The sequence below is a fragment of the Octopus sinensis genome, linkage group LG4 (genome assembly GCF_006345805.1).
Source record: "Octopus sinensis linkage group LG4, ASM634580v1, whole genome shotgun sequence".
Lineage (NCBI taxonomy): Eukaryota > Metazoa > Mollusca > Cephalopoda > Octopoda > Octopodidae > Octopus > Octopus sinensis.
In genome coordinates this window covers 144531024-144550092 of record NC_043000.1, presented here as the reverse complement: position 1 = coordinate 144550092, position 19069 = coordinate 144531024, and the positions used below count along the sequence as shown (strand labels likewise).

At 32.2% G+C, this 19069-nt stretch overlaps 1 long non-coding RNA gene across 1 annotated transcript; it reads left to right on the top strand.

The window, feature by feature from the left end:
* Nucleotides 1-245: 245 nt before the first annotated feature.
* LOC118763149 lies at nucleotides 246-18649 on the top strand. Its single transcript, XR_004998906.1, has 3 exons — nucleotides 246-270; nucleotides 6279-6283; nucleotides 18604-18649. It is a non-coding gene; the product is annotated as an uncharacterized LOC118763149 (long non-coding RNA).
* The last annotated feature ends 420 nt before the right edge of the window (nucleotides 18650-19069 follow it).

Here is a 19069-nt window from a genome sequence, read left to right as displayed (position 1 = left end):
TATGTTTAATGCATGATTTATTCATACACACACATACCTATCTATCTATCTATCTATCTATCTATCTATCTATCTATCTATCTATCTATCTATCTATCTATCTATCTATCTATCTATCTATATATATATATATATATATATATATATATTATAATATATATATATCAATATCTATATCTATATTTATATCTATATCTATGTATACATATCTATGTCTATATCCATCTATATATATATATTATATATATGTGTGTGTGTGTGTGTGTGTGTGTGTGTATGTGTGTGTGAGTCTGTGTATTAAAACGATACATTCAAAAGAGATACCCAAGAATTCATTCAAAACAGTCCCAATAACTTCTATCATACACAACCAGTCAATTTTATGTCACTTGGCCATTTAACCTTCCTACTACTATCATACCACACCCGCATTCTTTTATTATTCTTTATCTTCTTCTTCTTCTACTCCTTCTTCTCCACCACCTCCTTCCTTACTATACTACTACTATTGATTAAAATAACACCCACGCAAAAATTAAAAAAGACACATTCAAAAGAAATACCTCAAGAATTCATTAAAATCAGTTCCAATCACTAGTATCATCCACAGCCAATCAGTTTCAGTGCCTTTGACCATTTAACATCCTACTACTATCATACCACTCCCACATTCTTTTCTTCTCCTTCTTCTTCTTCTTCTTCTTCTTCTTCTTCTTCTTCTTCTTCTTCTTCTCCTCCGCCACCCCCTTCCTTACTTTACTACAACTGCTGCTTAACAATCAAAGACCAGAATTTATAACTACCATGAATCTACAAGAGTAAAAAAAAAGAGAGAGACAGAGGCAGGCAGAAACAAGGAAAATATCCTTTGTATGAATACTATGGAAATATTTATAAAATCTTTTCATTCTACAATTTAATTTTTTGTCCAGACTTAGAGTTGAAAGAGTCTCAATGCCTGAAACTAAACTGTTTACTAAAATGTATTTCATAAAATTAATTTAGCATTTTCTAACTTGACATATTATCCTTATACATATTAACTTGTGTATTCCTTATCAACCTTCTACATATATAATGTAAGCGAGTACTTATGCTATCGATCTCTGTTGCCGAACCCTTAAGATACTGGAACGAAATACACCACATCGGCTGTCAAGTGATGGTGGAGGGACAAACATAGAATACAAGACACACACACACACAACACACACACACACACACACACACATATATATATATATATATATATATATTATATATATTATATATATGTAATATATATATATATTATATGTAGAAAAATACAAACTGGGACAAGAACGTAAAACATTTAGAAGACGAATCAAAAAACACGGTATAAATATATAGATGGATATATAGATAAATATATATATGTGCGTATATTCATATAGTACATATATATGTATATCTGTCTAATTATCTATCTATCCATCTATAAAATATACACACATATATTTATTTATATACACATGCTCCAACGACATGATTTACATATACACACTATACACTGATATCTATCTATCAATGTCTGTCTGTACCTGCATTATATATATATATATATTATATATATATATATATATATATATATATATATATAATATATATATATATATACATATAACTATATATCTCAATAAGAGAGAGATTTACACATAAGTAGATAGGTAAGTTAGTAGATATGTTGGTAGGTATGGTAGGTAGGTAGACAGGTAGGTAGATAGATAGGCAGATAGACAGGTGGCTTGATAGGTAGATAACTATCGGTGAAATAGCAAGTTACATATATTCACTGGCTTACACATATAAGTACTCACGTCCTTCACATTACACGCAGGCACACACATGCACACACACGCACGCACACAAACACAAACAAACGTGCACACACGTATAATCTGTTTCTGTTTCTCTCCTGTTCTTAAACTTCATTGAAATTGCTTAGCACTAAAAGGAGAACCTCAGAGAAAAAACACGAAAGAATTACACCGTTCCCATTTTAGGTTTTATATGAATACATGCCATGCTCATTTTGTTTTGAATTGAAAACGTTTTTCGAATAGAATTTGCAAAAATGCTATCTTTCATTTAATCATTTCGTTAATCTGAATGCCAAATAGAATAGATAGTATTTGACACTTAGATTGAAATAATATTAACAAAATTATTTTATTGAATTTCGTAAAGAATTTTATGATAGGTGAAACTTTCCAAGCCCATCTAGATACTGATTGATCTTTCTTATATCATGGATTTGAAATAAGAAAGATATTACAGAGTAAATTGAATTCTGTATATTAATGAGATGTATACGAGCTACCGACTTGCTAGAAATATCAGCTGCATCACTTCAAAATTAAAATATGCCTTTTAAAATTATGTACATTAAAAAATACAATTTCTATAATCGTGTTTTTTTTTACAATAGATTGAATTATTTAATGTATGCTTCCAAACATACATACACTCCTAGTTTTATGCACACACACACACACACACACATATATTATATATACACATGTATAAGTATGTATATATATATATATATATATATATATATATATATATATGCATATATATACGCATATATATATATACACATGCACACACACATGTAACAGACATATACAATATATTTATAAACATATCACTCTCTCTATAGTCATATGTATAGATAAATACGCGCACAAATCACACACATATTTGAATAGGAATTAGAAGCAATACTAATTTTGAAAAAATCTATCGAATTACACCATTTCCATTTTAGGTTTTAAACGCAATTTATGCGAAAAGATAATTCGCCAGTTGCCTACACCTACGCACAGTGGCGATAACTGCTTCAGAGTGTTGATATCTGGGATTTGACAATCATATGTTCAAAATAGGAGCCTTGAGTAAGTCTCCGGTAGCGCACTATAGGCAGCCTACCGGCGAAGTAGCTTGGAACATTCATTGAGAATATCCATTCACTAATGGTTATATACATATACATATACATATATATATATATATATATATATATATATATATATGTAGGTCCCGGGTTGAGTCGGGGTTAACCACAGTAAATAAGGTACTCAGTACATAGCAGAGTAAATTAATTTATTTTATAGAAGGAGCTTCTACAGGACTAGAAATGTTTCATTCAAATGAAGTCATCAGGAAGATTATTTCATTTGAATGAAACAGTTCTAGTCCTGTAGAAGCTCCTTCTATAAAATAAATTAAATATATATATATATATATAATATATATATATATGTGTGTGTGTGTGTATGTGTGTGTGTGGGTGTGTGTGTGTTTGTGTGTGTGTGTGAGAGAGAGAGATCGTGCGTGTGTGTGTGTTTGTGTCTGTGCATGTATAGAAAACCACTCGCATAACGGTATATTTAATTTTGAGCATTGAACATGTAATATTTTTTTAGTTGCCATCATTGACATTCAAGATTCAAAAGTGCCTCGATTTTGTATGTGCGCTCGCGCGTGTGTTTGATTATGTATACACACACATATATATATATATATATATATAATATATATATATATATATATATATATATATATATATGTGTGTTAATATATAAATTACAGAAGACTCCCACTGATAGATAGAAAACAATTGAAACCAAAACAAAGTTTGCTCCCTCATGAAACCATTATAAGTATACCGCAAGACAATCGGTTAAAATAAATGCGGCATCTATACTAGCAGTATTCGTGCACCCGATAAACCGTAACGTCGAAGCTGCTTGCTTATTGGTAAAAACCGTATTCGAAAAAAAGCAGCTTGTCAGATCCTTCTAAAAGGTATAGAAATGATGAAGTCAGTCGTTTTACTATTGATGGTTACTACGAACGTATGAGAAGACTAATTGAACTTTATGAACGTTACTAATATTTGTTTTAATGTTTAACTCACTTTAACATTGTAAAAAGAAAATTTAAATACAATACTAAAAGAACGTGAAATCTTCTTCGAGTCTCCATCAACCAAATCCATTCGCATGGCTTTGGTCAGCCTGCGGGACTGAACACGGAACCATATGGTTGAGAAGCAAGCTTCTTACCACTCAGCTGCTCGAGTGTGTAAGTGAGTGAGTGCACGTATGTATATGTGTGTGTGTTTGTGAAGAATGAAAAAAAAAATCTTGCTTGTGTACAAATGTGAAACGACTGTTCATTGATAAGTTTTATTTATCGTAGAATAACATAATAATGTTGTGAGCACCAGAAATGCAAAGTATTTTTTTATGAAAATGTTGTTTGTAGCTTGCCCTGCTGAGTGCGATCCACTTCTGAAACGAAGATGTTTACGTAACAATTCCAAATATCAAAGCCAGATTGCAAAGTATATGTCTCAGAATTCGATCATTTTTATAGTGCTAATGACTTGGAAGGAATAAAAGAATGAATCCCAACAGGCAGTGAATCGTCTGTGCTTATAGGTGAATCCTGCCGTAAGAACGTTCTTATGCTTTGCTAGTGTTTGCCTTGTATTTAGGCCTACATCTTTACAGTTATCGTTACAGTGTAAGTGGCAGGTATTTCTAAATGTATGCATCCACTTCTGAATAAAGCCCTTTGATACATGTGAACTGCAGTTTCCTCTGGAGCTGCTAGTGCATAGTCTCTCCTTCGAAACCAGTTTTTCACTGATCATATTTATACGTACTTTCATTTGTCTCAAGTAGCAATTATTAATGTGGATACATTGTTAAATATATTTCCCTAGAAACGTCATAATCTTGTTCAATGTTAATAAATGTCTTCAAACTTGTATGCCATGTCTTACGATAACAAAAATAAACGTTTACACATTTCGCACATGTAAATAATTTAGTAATGTGTCGTTAGAGTATATATTATAACTTATCCAAAGATATTTTAGCAGCATGTTTCTGGAAATATGTTTCATACTGTATCAAATGAGCGCAGATACTCTTTCATTGTAAGAAATTTTGATATTGTTTCATTGTAAGAAACGTGATAGTATATTTATGGGAATTGTATAGATGTGTTAACTCAAAAGCAGACATTGCCGGTGTACTTTTAGATATACACAGAACCAGAACAGAAAGTACTACCGCAGCACCATATATTCGTCATAATTTTAATTATAAGAAACAGCCAACGTAACCGAAATAAAGATTCAATTCGTAAGAATAATAATCGTTATAAATGACGCACTTCATCGATAGTGCCAATACACACTCTCAACTACGATGCCACTTATATTTATTTAAATGATTTAGAAGATACACGGTTTAGGGTCAACAACGTAGCAGAGTGAATTTTATTTTGAATAAGAGATGACTTATCTATTAGTTCGGAATTAATTAGGTTTTGAATTCAAAGCAATTTTAAGCGTGTTAAAACTCTGCCTTTGTTGGAAATAGTAAATATACTGACGGGAACCATTATAATGTTTAGATAAGTCTTCCTAATTTACACATACGTCAATCGTTGTTATTTACTCTTCAATTCGTTCAACCTTGTGAATTCGAAAATGGTGGTACCAAAGTAGAATATTAATCTAAACATGACTAGATTAATTTAATAAAGTAACTTTTAGGTCGCGAAATTAACAACGTAAAAATTGCATTACGTAGTTTTCAAAATGTGCTTCATTTGATATTTAATGTTAATTCACGTTAATTCAATCGAAAATTTACCTGTTTCTTAACAATGTCAACGCATCTAGGTCAAACAGGCTATCAACTATTGCTTTACACTATTTCTTCCTTTATTTGGAATACCAATATTTTGTTTGTTTACTGCATGATTATACAAGATTACATATATACATATTTAGAATTTACAAATAACTTCAACATAAACTAATACATTAATTGTAGCTACATAGATCTTATTGAAGCGTATTGTCAATATATTTAAGTGGAATATGTCGCTAGATGTTTAGACAAATAAAGTTGGAATCTTCGTTGTTAACATAAGGAACTGGACTAATGACATCGGAGTGAGGGAAATAAATTGGTTACAATAATTGGTGCGTTAAATAATGAGTTCATTTCTCAAGAAGGTAGCATATACAGGTACCAAGGAATAAATTTTGGTATAGAGGTAATACGTGCAAAACGGGTTCCAATCATATATATATATATATATTATATATATATATATATATATATATATATATATGTATACACGTATGTATGTATGTATGTACATATATATATATATATAGAGAGAGAGAGAGGGATGGAGGGAGAGAGAGATACAGAGAGACAGGAAAGAGAAAGTTGGAAGTTCGCCCTGATATTGAATAGATGTCCATTTTTCATAACAGCTATAGATTAATTATCTACAACATTTGCGCTTCTATACAAACAAATCAGGGGTTTACGTACATCATCTTTTCCCACCAAGCCTATGAGCCTATATTCACGATAATCATCCTGGAAAAATATACGGAATCTATAAATGTGTGTATGTTCGTGCGTTTATGTGTTTGTGTGTGAACAACAGCCGCAAGTAGATTCTACAATTCACTAACGCAATCCTAGTTCAGTGTGGAAAAGTATTTCAAATATAAGGCCTCTCACTTCAACATAAGGGGCGGTCACTAAATACTTTAGGATGTGATAATACATGCAATGTATATATTCCTCTGCTCATCTCAGGTGAGAAAAACAAATCGTAAACCCCTGCAAGGACGTTAAGGCGAAAACATTCACATGTACATAGATATACCTTGTGTGTTTACGTGCACCAGTGACTGTGCTTCATGCCTGCGATAAAAGCTACAGTAGTAAACGTAAAACTACATATATACATTGAAAACAAGTGGATGTATTCCACCGGAACTAGGTAAATAAAACCTTCGAACAGAGACGATCAGTGGCGACACCTGCTGGGTCGACTACGCTACATTGACAAAGGGCAAATACCCTGAAACGCGTCTGTAGCTGTCTGACTAGCAGTGTGAAGCGGCTGACCTCCCTTGTTCAAAGGTTATAATGGACACAGTTTGTGTGTCAAATAGCTATCTTAAGGCGACGGCCTCATGGAGCTAATCAGCAACAGCTTTTAGTCTTATATCTATAAGACTGCCATATTAATATGGCGATAACAATACATATATACAATTAAAAGAAAAACATACATACTTAAAGACATAGAATTCACATTGCTTATTCTTAAATGAATAATATGAGTGGTATTTAGAGTAAATTTGATGGGCATCCATATCTGGTATTTACTTTTTGTCATTTAGTTCCTGTTATCATCATAAAAATTGGAATAACAATGAAATAGAGAAACGAGTGTTTTTCTTTTGTTTTTGTTTTTGTCTCATATACGAGTATATAATTTTTTGTATATGTTTTATCTACACAGAAATATCGCTTTTATATCGCTTATATATCGCTTTTTTGATCTTTCAACGAATACTTTTAACTTACCTACATACGGTTTTAGTTCCGTTTAGCACCCACCTACAATTTTATTCTAAATTGCGTATACCATGTTTAACATTCCTGACCGCCATTTAATCAAATGAAGCATTAGCAGCTTGATAAACAACAAACACACACACACACACACATATTTACATGCATATTTATGCAAATACTCCTCCCTCACATATATATATATGTATATATATATATATATATATATATATATAATATATATATATATATATATATATATATATATATGCGTGTTCAGCGCTATCAACAATCGCAAGACCCACACTGAGCCGGGAATACTTCAAGTGAAGAAAATGCTTGATTCGCGACTGTAAAACAGTTAGTGAAGAGTAAACTATATTTCAGATAATAAGACACAGATTTTTCATGAACATTTAAGCGAAAATTCGCTGTCAAAATTTTAATAAAATCTTGTGAGTAGACACAAACTGAAAAATATATTCGGTCATCTCAGATAATGCGGTTTTTAAATTGCATGAACTAATTAGAATGGCGTACCCAAAGTAAAAGTATTTAAAAAACTGAGTAGTACACAAATCCAAACTGTACATATGTATGTGTGTGTATCTGTGCGCGTGTATGAGAATATAATGTTTTTAATACATTCAGCAATGTATGTGTGAGGATTTCTTTATATGTGAAAACATTGAGACCCTATAATATCTGTGGAGTATTTTTCACAATATATTTTGTCTATCTAGACCATATAACTTGAATAAATCCAATGTACTAAAGAAGTTGTCAGATTCGTTACATTTTGTAAGAAACACACATGTATAAAAGGGAATCAGTAGTATGAAAAGCGTTGCACTGGAGGGCCAGAAGAAATTCAATAATTACTTCTAATGTTAGATTTTTTTGAATTTCTAAAACATGCATCCACCCTAATGGTTAACGGGAGTTCATGTTCAAAGAATATGATTTAATTTATTGCGGCAATGATGAGGACGATGATGAAGATGATGCTTTGGTGATGACGATGACGATGATGATGATCACGACGACAACCATGACAATGATGATGATGGGGATGATAGTGATGAAGATTATGACGACAATATTGATGATAAATGAGGTTCATGGTGACGGTGTTGTTGTTGATGATGATGATGATGACGATGACGCTGATGATGGTGACGACGACAACCATGACAATGATGATGATGATGATAGTGAGGAAGATTATGACGACAATATTGATGATAAATGATGTTCATAGTGACGTTGTTGTTGTTGTTGTTGTTGTTGTTGATGATGATGATGATGATGATGATGATGATGATGATGATGATGATGATGATGATGATGATGATGATGATGATGATGATGACGATGATGATGATGAGCAGGCCTATGTGCTTAAGGATCAGTATGATGATGACGGAGACGATTAAGCGGAGGAGGGGAGATACATGAAAAGGCTTATATCGAATCTAAAGATGTTGTGTAGTGTATAATGATAATTATGATTATGAATGTTATAGAAATACCTTAGGAATCATTCTATTTCAGATTACTCAGCAATTTTTTTGGTTCGCTTTATTTGAAATTCATCCGAGTGCAATTATCTTAATAGAACTGTGAAATATTAAAGACAACAAAAAGCATAAATTTTGCATTTCCATTCAATTGATTTTTAAATGTCCATAATAATCTTACCATATATTATAGAAATATAAGAAATTTATTGCTTTCCTTATTCACCCTCTTTATATTTAGTTATTGTTCCATATTTCCAAATCGATTTGATTTGTTTCGTTTTAAATTATGCGCCTCGCGCCAATACATGTTCAGTTTGTTGAAGTATAAAGATGTAAGCCATAACTATATACTGTACCCTAAAACAAAAGTAATTTTTATCACTTAAATTTATTTCTCTAACGCGCATCATGGATATTAATTCTTGATCTTTCTGTTTGTTCTTCCCAATTTAATCTCTCATTTTTTTCTTTTACTAAATTCGATATTATTTATGACATTTTCGTTTATATTTCATTGGAAACTTAAATATAATATCAATATAAATTCATTTAGGCAAACGTAATTTAACAGCAAAGCAGTTTCATTGTTTTCAGAACAATAGATAGCTAATTTCTTTCTCTTTTCATTAAAATAAAATTAAAGAAGAACATTGCAATGTGAATATTTTATAATTTCTACGATAAATATTGACACGCACTCCTACACAGCATGATAGTGTTCTATTCGAATAGAGAAAACCCGAGAAAAAATAGGGCGCATTAATATTCCGTTCTGTAAATAAATATGATATACTGATTTCAAATGACAGAAAACTTTAGTGTAGCATAAACAAGAATATACGTTAGGGATATAGTTCATGATGTGTGCGTTCTATTTTCATGATTATAATATACATAGATGGGTCGAACAATAGGAAGAATAATAGAAATATGGAAGAATTTGTTTTCAATGGGAGAATAGAAGTCAAATACATGAAAATCAAAATTCTTAGTAATTGATATACATCAGGCTGAGTAAAAACTAAGCAGCCTTTTGAAACATGAAATTCATCACAATATATTTCAACAATAATGAAATTGTATTCATCAAAGTGAGTACCATTACAATCAACACATTTTTGCCAAGAAGTTACAAGTTTGTTCATTCCGGTGACATAAAAACTTTGAGTTCTGGAGCTGATAAACTCTTTAAATTTACTTTTAGCATCGGTTTGATTTTTGAACTCCTCTCGCAGGAAAACCTCAAGGTGCTTCAAAAAGTGGTAGTTGGTAGGAGAAGGGTATGGGAATAAGCTGGGTGGGGATAAACGTCGTAGCCAAGTTTCTTCAGCTTCTGTAGCATAACTAGTGAAACGTATAGTCGAGGATTGTCATGAAGAATGATTCACCCTTTTCTGTTGAGCAGCATGAGACGGAGGAGTAGCAGGTCTTCGTTCATTTTGGCAATTTCATGACAATACGTTTCTACAATAATGATGTTCCCGAGTTTTAAGAAGTTGTAGTGTTTGAGTCCATCAGTACACCACCAAAGAGTTGCCATAGCCTTCTTCGTGGAGAGCTCGGGTTTAAGGACGGTTTTCGGTGCTTCATTATGTTCAAACCACTGCGAAGAAATGTTTTTATTATTTTACAGAATCCACTTTTCATTGCAAGTTGCAATACGATCGAGAAATGGATCGGGCTAGTTAGAGAGAAGAACCGACGAGGAAATTTCATATCTGCGCAATTTAAAATTTTCATTCAAATCGTGCGATACCCATTTATCGAGCTTTTTGTTTTAGTTTCCGATTACATGCAAATGGTTGCGGGCAGTTTTGTGGCTAATTTTTGACAGTTCTCGTGTGGTTGTATGTGGATCTTTCTCAATGGCCGTCTTTAATTGAACGTCATCCATGACAGATGAGCGTCCACTATACTCATGATCTATAAGGTTCAGTTCTCCACTGACTCATCTGTGGTCATTTCCTTACCAAATTTTTCGTTGATATCGCAAGCAGTTTCAGCTGATTTACTTCCTTTTTACAGAATTTTTTTTTACAGAAATTGCACGAATATCGTGTTTTGATAGATCCATTTGAGATGATTGTAATACCCGTGAATAAAAAATCAATGTTAACTTCGGCGCATCTATGGCTGTATTATCAGACAATTTCAGAAAGCAATGTTTAAAAAACAAATTCCAAAACTATGCAAAAATCCAGTACAGATTCTTCATGCTTAAAAATGTCGTTTACTTTTTACACAATCTGATACATGTTACATTTCATACAGTCAAGGATGTAATGAAGATTACTCTAAGAAATTGACTGATCATTCAACGATAACAAATACGAGACCCCAGTACTAGATAGATCCAACTCAGTGGACACATAGACATATGCGAAAAAAATAAGTCTCCCAAATTTCAGGGCTTAACATTCTACCTACGTTCAGCGAATACCACTGATGAAGTACGGATAAACGAAGTAAATACTTTCATACAAAAGTACAAACTAAGACTAAATAGACTTTAACAAAATACATACACAAATAACTTTTCACACACAAAATTCTGCCGCTTATCATGATGAATCTACACAACTAACAACATAAACATTACCCAGCAGACTACATGGTTCCTGCCCACTCTACCAAAAGACATTAAATTTAGAGTGACTTGATTATATCTAAACATGTTCACTTAACCGTGTCGGCCTTCTTTTTAGGCACGAAATATACTATCACGTGACACAAACGGACGAGCGTAGCGGGAAACGTACAAAAGGTTATAAACTTAATCATATGTTCATTCTCTACAAACACTTGACAGAAATCATTCAGAGCATTGATCGTTTGGACATGTTCAGTCAACCGTGTCAATCTTAACATTGTCACTTGATACTAACACAAGAACTTCGCGGAGAATCTAAAATAAATTCTAAGACCAGTCATAGGGCCATCATCAACCCATCATTTGAGCTGTGGACTCCATATAGGAATAGGGCAAGATTCAAACACGAGTCAGAAGCAAGACAGCTGTGACATAAGCCACGTCTTTGAATTTGAACTTTTTGAAAATCTGTGGTAAAGCTTTAAATACATTAATAAAAATTATTTTAACTATTCTCAGTGCATTTGCAACCTCTAATTACAGTATATGTATACAAGAAGAGAAGAATTGCATTTATTTTTCACAACACTGTAACATTATTTAGGAAATTCAAAGGTTCGCTTAAGGTGTGAGTACGTTTTGTGATACTCAATGACACCAAAGTAAGGCAATCATATTTTAGAAGAGAAAGGAAAAGTTTTCTGAATTTTACTTGCAGCATCAAAAAATATAATGAAGTTACATTGCAAAATTCGTTATGAAAATTATATGGTGATTGAAGAAGAGAAGAAATGCTTCATAAATATAATATAAATTTATTAATAAATATTTAAAAAAATCATTGGAGGATAAATTATATTGAAGTCGAAGATGAAGATTACAATTCAATGTCGGAAAAAAAGTATATGTGACATTTTTTTTTCCAAAAGGCTATAAGAAATAATCTTCAAACTTAATCTGGCGAAATTTATTAAATTTCGTTTTGAAATATACTCCGAGAATGATCAAATTCAAACAAGATAAAATAAGTAATAATAAAGAAGTATTCAAGTTAATGTGTGTTTGGTAATTGCCGCCACGCACACACAGACAAAAATACATACATACACATACAGAGACACGAACACACATACATAAACGAACATATACAAACACATGTATATCCACACACATATACGTATACTTATATATATATATATATATATATATTATATATATATATATATATATTTATTTATTTATATATATATATATGGAGTTTAACGCAGGTGCTATTCAAATTATTTTACTTCCAACACATGTTTTGAAGATATCACTGGTATTATTCCAAAGGAATAAAATGACATAAAACAATGTAATCTCTTTAGGGAAATGAAGAAATGAAACTTGTCAATAAGACATTTTAAAAGAATGTGATGGATATGTATAGTGATTAACTGAAAGCTAATAAGTTTCTTTAAAAAAAAACATTAGGGGATATAACGCCAAACGTAGCTTATATAAAGAGGAAGGGTAAATAAAAGAAAAAATAAATGAGAAGTATGTAATGATATGCAAATTAATATGTAAATTAAATAAAAACCCTATAGTCTTGGGAAAAGATATATCTATTGACTGAAATGTAAGAAGAAAATTAATGTTTAAATTATATATAATGATAGATATCACTTATATGAACTAAAGGTGTTTTCTGCCAGTGTTTACATCGGTATGCACGTTCTATAAACGGGGATGTTTACAAAAAAAAAAAGAAAAAAGAGAATAGTTCAGAATTACAGAGAAGCCAGAATTCCTTGACATTATCATAAGGTATAGAAATTGAGAGAATCAACTAATCTAAAATTGTTTATTGAGGTATTTTCGATACCAAATTAATTTTCTAAAGCATATACTGTTACGTTTATACTTATCCCTAAATGTAGACTAATGATTAGAAATCCTTCTATATAACTGAAATGAGCTGCCTACATAAAAAATATTTCATTACCAGAAGTAATTTTCCAATGGTATATAGAATGGTTTAATTTTAGAGTTACTTGACATAAACTTGATTCTGTTGTAAATGTCTTGAGTTACAATAACCGTGTTATTAATATTTCAAGGTGGATGGATGGCATTAGCTAAATTAATGTTTAATGTTAGTATTATTAAATGTTGATAATAGATTAATACCTAGAATTATTTGCAAAAATTCCTCATAACAGCTTCACGAACTGCAAAGGAAGATTAGATTAAATCTAATCTTCCTTTGCATATATATATATATGTATGTATAGTTAAACATATCCGCATACATACATACATACATACATACATATATATATATATTATATATATATATATATATATATATATATATATATATATATATATATATACACGTACATATATAATTTTTCTGGTGAATGTGTGGTTGACCATGTGTGAGTTACAAGTGAGGGTGGATGAGTATCACGCAGTAATTTCCCTTTGTTTAACGGTAATTTTCATAGCATTTTTCGATGGCCCGATAACGGAAGTGATGCCGGCGTGGGTTTCCGCCCCGAAATCAGAATCTCAAACTTTTTTCATGGCAGCCGAATAATTGTCACATATTATATTTACAGATAGTTTCCTCTATTTACATAATATCGAAGTCTCTTACATTCTTTTGTTTTCTTACCATTTCTATCAATACACACATACACACACACACACACACACACACACACACACACACACACACACATATATATATATATATATATATAATATATATATATATATATATATATATATTATTAGTTAAACATCCTTAAATGTTACCACACCTGAAGGAATGAATCCCTGAAGATGATCTACCCGATGCTCATGGATATTACGGATTACACTTTCGATTATCCTATTAATACGTAGGGTGACCTTAAGAGACATGATTTATGGAAACGCACGTTGTGATACATTAAAGTGTTTATAAATTTTACCCAATGATTATTGTTATTATTGTAGATTTACATATTATAGATTTTCAGAATGTTAAATTCATTTGTGCTTCGTCGATGTGTTGACGCCTGTTTTCTAACATGTTCCTGGCATTTAGTTCCAACTCTTCATTCTAACTCCAATGTCATTTCAGAAATTTATCCTAGGCATCAATTACAACCACTACTTTAATCAACTCCTTGTTAAAATGTACTAGAATTATATTCCAGATGTTAGCCATTAGAGACGTTTCAAGAGAGTCCATTTTATCTGCCACTGTCTAAACTTCATATCTTTATTCAATATCTCTGAGTGCATTCTGAATGTAATTACAGCCATAAACGAGGAGTTCCGTACCATACACACCTGCTGGCTAATAAGTTTCTGACAAGGACTTCAAAGCTCTTTCTCTTTTATTTCCTTCCAAATATCTCAGTGAATTTGCCCATCTGGTGTCATCGCAGAAAAAGTGTATACCTTTTACATGAAACTAAAAGTTGCTACAGCTTTTACACAAGTAGAAGCAGTAGCATGTCTAACAAGACCCAACAAACGAGCAGTAGGAAACATCTAACTCGCATTCCTGCGTAATGATCGGATATATTACTGGCGCTGTAATAGAAGTGTCCTTGCAGTATTAAAATATTATACTCTTTCTTTTTTTGTTAAGAAATTCTTACGCAGATGTGGGCAATAATTCCGCTTTATGAGAACCAGTTTGCAGAAAGGTTGAAGGCCTACTTCGAAGAAAAAGCATAACTCACAATAGATGTTTGTCAATCAACATGAGAATGATCCGGTGTTAAACCTACAGATAATTAGAAATAATTGGCGGTTATAAGTTCTGTTACAATACGTTTAACATATTTTGCACTCAACAGAACGTCTCCTCCGTATATGATAGTGATAAGTAGGACTGCTTACCACGTTGAGGATTGTCAAATGCTTTCAAGTTATTGTGCAATAAGTTTCGAAACTATTCCCATTGTGCTTAGATCCTGTGATCTCTTTAGTACCACTATATGCCAGACCTGTGTAGGCTTGAAATATTGTCACGGCCACAACACCGCGAAATCTTTCAGTGCAATATTTCATGTTTACCTAGACTTGTTTTCCCAAATCCCTTTCAACATGCGAACATTCCCTAAGTAAGTTATTGTGACCTGGGTTTTGTTTATTCCTTTTCAGTTTCACTTCTCGTTAGAAAACTTAGCACAGTGGGTTGGCATCAAACTACAGTAATAACAATAAAATGCATTTATGTTGGTCTGTACGGCATCCACTTTCTCAAACACCGTTCAACGGTGCCGGAATTATCATAATACTTTGAATTTTTAAAATAATGTATGCCCATTCAGTTTGCTTTCACCTTTCTTTTTTATAATGGTGACAAGATTCTAGGATTTGAAAGATTATGGACACACATGTCTCTGGCAGAAAAATCCTAATTCGGCCATATCCGAAGATGGCACTTAGCTATTCCTGTCAGCAAGATGTGGTGATCTCATCTAGAGTTGATATGTTTCTCTTAGTTTTCAGATGCCCTTAGGTGTGCAAGCAGTTTGTTAAAACAAATATTTGTTACTGACATTTTTATTAGTGTCTACATTTCTCTCGTTCAAAGTAAAGAAAAATTCAGCTACGTGCTGTGTCTTTCCCAATACAGTAGCATGTTTTCATTTGTAAATATATTTGGAGGCAGCTGAATATTCCGTGATACAATCTGTGTGAATATAAAAGCTGAATAAAAGCAAGGAGAAATTAGTTTCGAAATCAAAACAGGAATTTTCAACAGCCATATATACCCACATCATTTAGTGTTTCCATATGTAAATTTAGCCTGCGTCTGGGGAAGTGATTAAGAGCAAATGGGAGGGTCAGATTAAGGATTTCATTTCTATTAAATTACATTTCTTCAAAATTACGTTCCACTTTCACCGGACGTCCGTGATAGTTTTGAAAATGAATTATGTACTTCATAGATCCCTCTAAACTCGAAACTACCATATAACTCTACTTTCACTTGTTAAGAAAAATAATCTATCGGTCCAAATAATTTTATGAGAAAGAGAGTTTTATTTGTTGCGATTACGGTGTGTTCATGCAAGTGACGTCCCTCATGTCACTTTTATATTTTGACACAGTTGCCCATTTTTTTACAAATTCACCTATTTATAACCAGAAGCTTATGGTAATAGTCATCCGCTGAAAGAGCAGCTAATCTTCAACAGATATAGCTGAATCTTGGTAGCGATAGACAGTCAGAAAAATAAAGTTTAAAACTAGGAACGACGGCAACGGTGACTCTACTATCATAACTGAAGATTTTTGTTGAGAACGTAACACTAAAATAAAAATAACAGTAAATTGGTAGACTGACCATGATGGAAAATATAAAACAAGAAATAAAAGATTACGCTTAATGGAAAACAAACATTTGAACAAGGCATATTCCAAATTTGAAAGAAAGAAAACTAGTTTTTATCTGTGAAGTAATCTTACGCATAAAAGGTAATTTTATTATAAAAACACTAGACTTGAAATTAAAATTTTGAGAGCTAAAACAGTCTTAACCTTTTCGTTCGTAAATATCATCAGGCAAACAAAAATATACTTCAATATCGAACAGAATAATGAAATTTAAGGGGTGGCATTGTACATGGGTTTGTGTTTATATATGATTGCGTGCAGGAGTGTGTGCATGTGCGCGGTTGCAGGAGTGTGAGCATGAGCGTGCATGCGTCTGTCTGTGTTTGTTCGTGTGTGAGTATGTATGTGTGTGTATGTGTGTATGAGTGCGTCTCTGTGCATATGTCTTAATTACAGTGTTTTAATTAAATCCTGAAACCCGTGGGCCATCCTATGGTCAAACAAATTCTATCTATCGACCTATCACTCGATCTACCTACCAATTTACCTACATTTATATAGACAGGTGTGAAAGCGCATGGGCTAGTGGTTAGGGAGCTGCACTCACGATCGCAAGGTCGTAGGTTCAATTCCTAGACCGTGTGATGTGTTGTGTTCTTGTGCAACACATTCATATCATGTTGCTCTGCGATCATTTCGAGATCTGATATGTTGTACACCATGTGCTGCCGATTTGATGGAGAATGTACAGAACATACATTTGATCACTTAGAGCAAATCATTTCTGCAGGTCTTTCGCAAAAACTGAACACTCACACGCCAACTTCGATAGGAGATTCCATCACATAGACAGATGCTTCGAATTACTGAATATTTTACAGGGAATTCTCGTTTTTATTACTTTTGTTTTTGTACTTTGTTTTTCATCATCCACTACCTGAATAAATTCCAAGGGATTTTAATCTTTCGTAGCTACTTTCATTTTAGAGAACTTGGTGTCGCTAAAGTGGAGAATTGTATTCTATCCACAAATAGATAGTAAAAGGACTTTCGCATGGTAGCTGGCAGGAAGAGTGAAAAAGCCTCCAATATTTAGAGCTGATATCCGGAGCAAATTCCTATTTTTCAACCACTGGTTTTGATAAATTCCCACTTAAATATCACAATACAAAACAGTACATCGGACACTCTTACATCACAGGTAATAATAACATTCGAATGGTTTCCGTTTTCATATCTTACCACACAATCCATTAGGACACATACGATCTCAGAAATATATAGAAATATATATATATATTATAGGCACATACTCATATATGCATATATAAATACATGCATACATCTATGCATACAACTGCTTAAATACATCCAACTTGTATTTCCAACTAACAAATTAACGTTTAGGCAAATAATAATTGAAAAACCTAGATTTGCAAGTAAATGTCTATCTGTCATTCTAGATGAGCTCGGATTTTCAGAAAAAGAAATCAAGTAAAACATTCGCAAATTACAGTAAGACTATGCAACCCATTTTAAGGTTTAAAATGTGATGTTTTCTTTATCTACATTCCAAAATTGGGACTTTGTACTTTTGTTAGAAACTAGCCGCTCCTCCAGTGGACGAAATCCGGAAGAGTCATAAATACTTATATACATACATACATACGTACATACATATATACGGACACATGCATATATATTTATATGTATATATGTATAGAAGTAATTAATATTCAGTTGAATTAGGTATTGAAGTTGAAGGACCAAGTCAGTTCAGTTCACTATTATCTGCACAAGTAGAAGTAATGTGAATAAAATCAAAATAAATAACAGTGTTTGAAGTAGTAATGCATTATGTTTATACTATTACAAATAGTTATATCACTACACACTTATTATTGTATATTTATATTTAATTATGTCTATATATTATAATTCATTCTATTATCCTGCTCCTGATTCCTTACATTCAATAAATAGATAGTATGTATATCTTTCCAGATAGAACTTATGCAACTTGAAATAGTATGTATATCTTTCACATGTAAGTGGTTTCAGTGGTCTTTATAGAGACCACCTAACAATTAATTAAATAAAGATGAGGTATTCAGCTGAAGCTTCATTTTAATGTTTAAATTGATCTGTATATGACTTTTAGCTAACTTGGTTATAATATCCCTTTCTGGAAT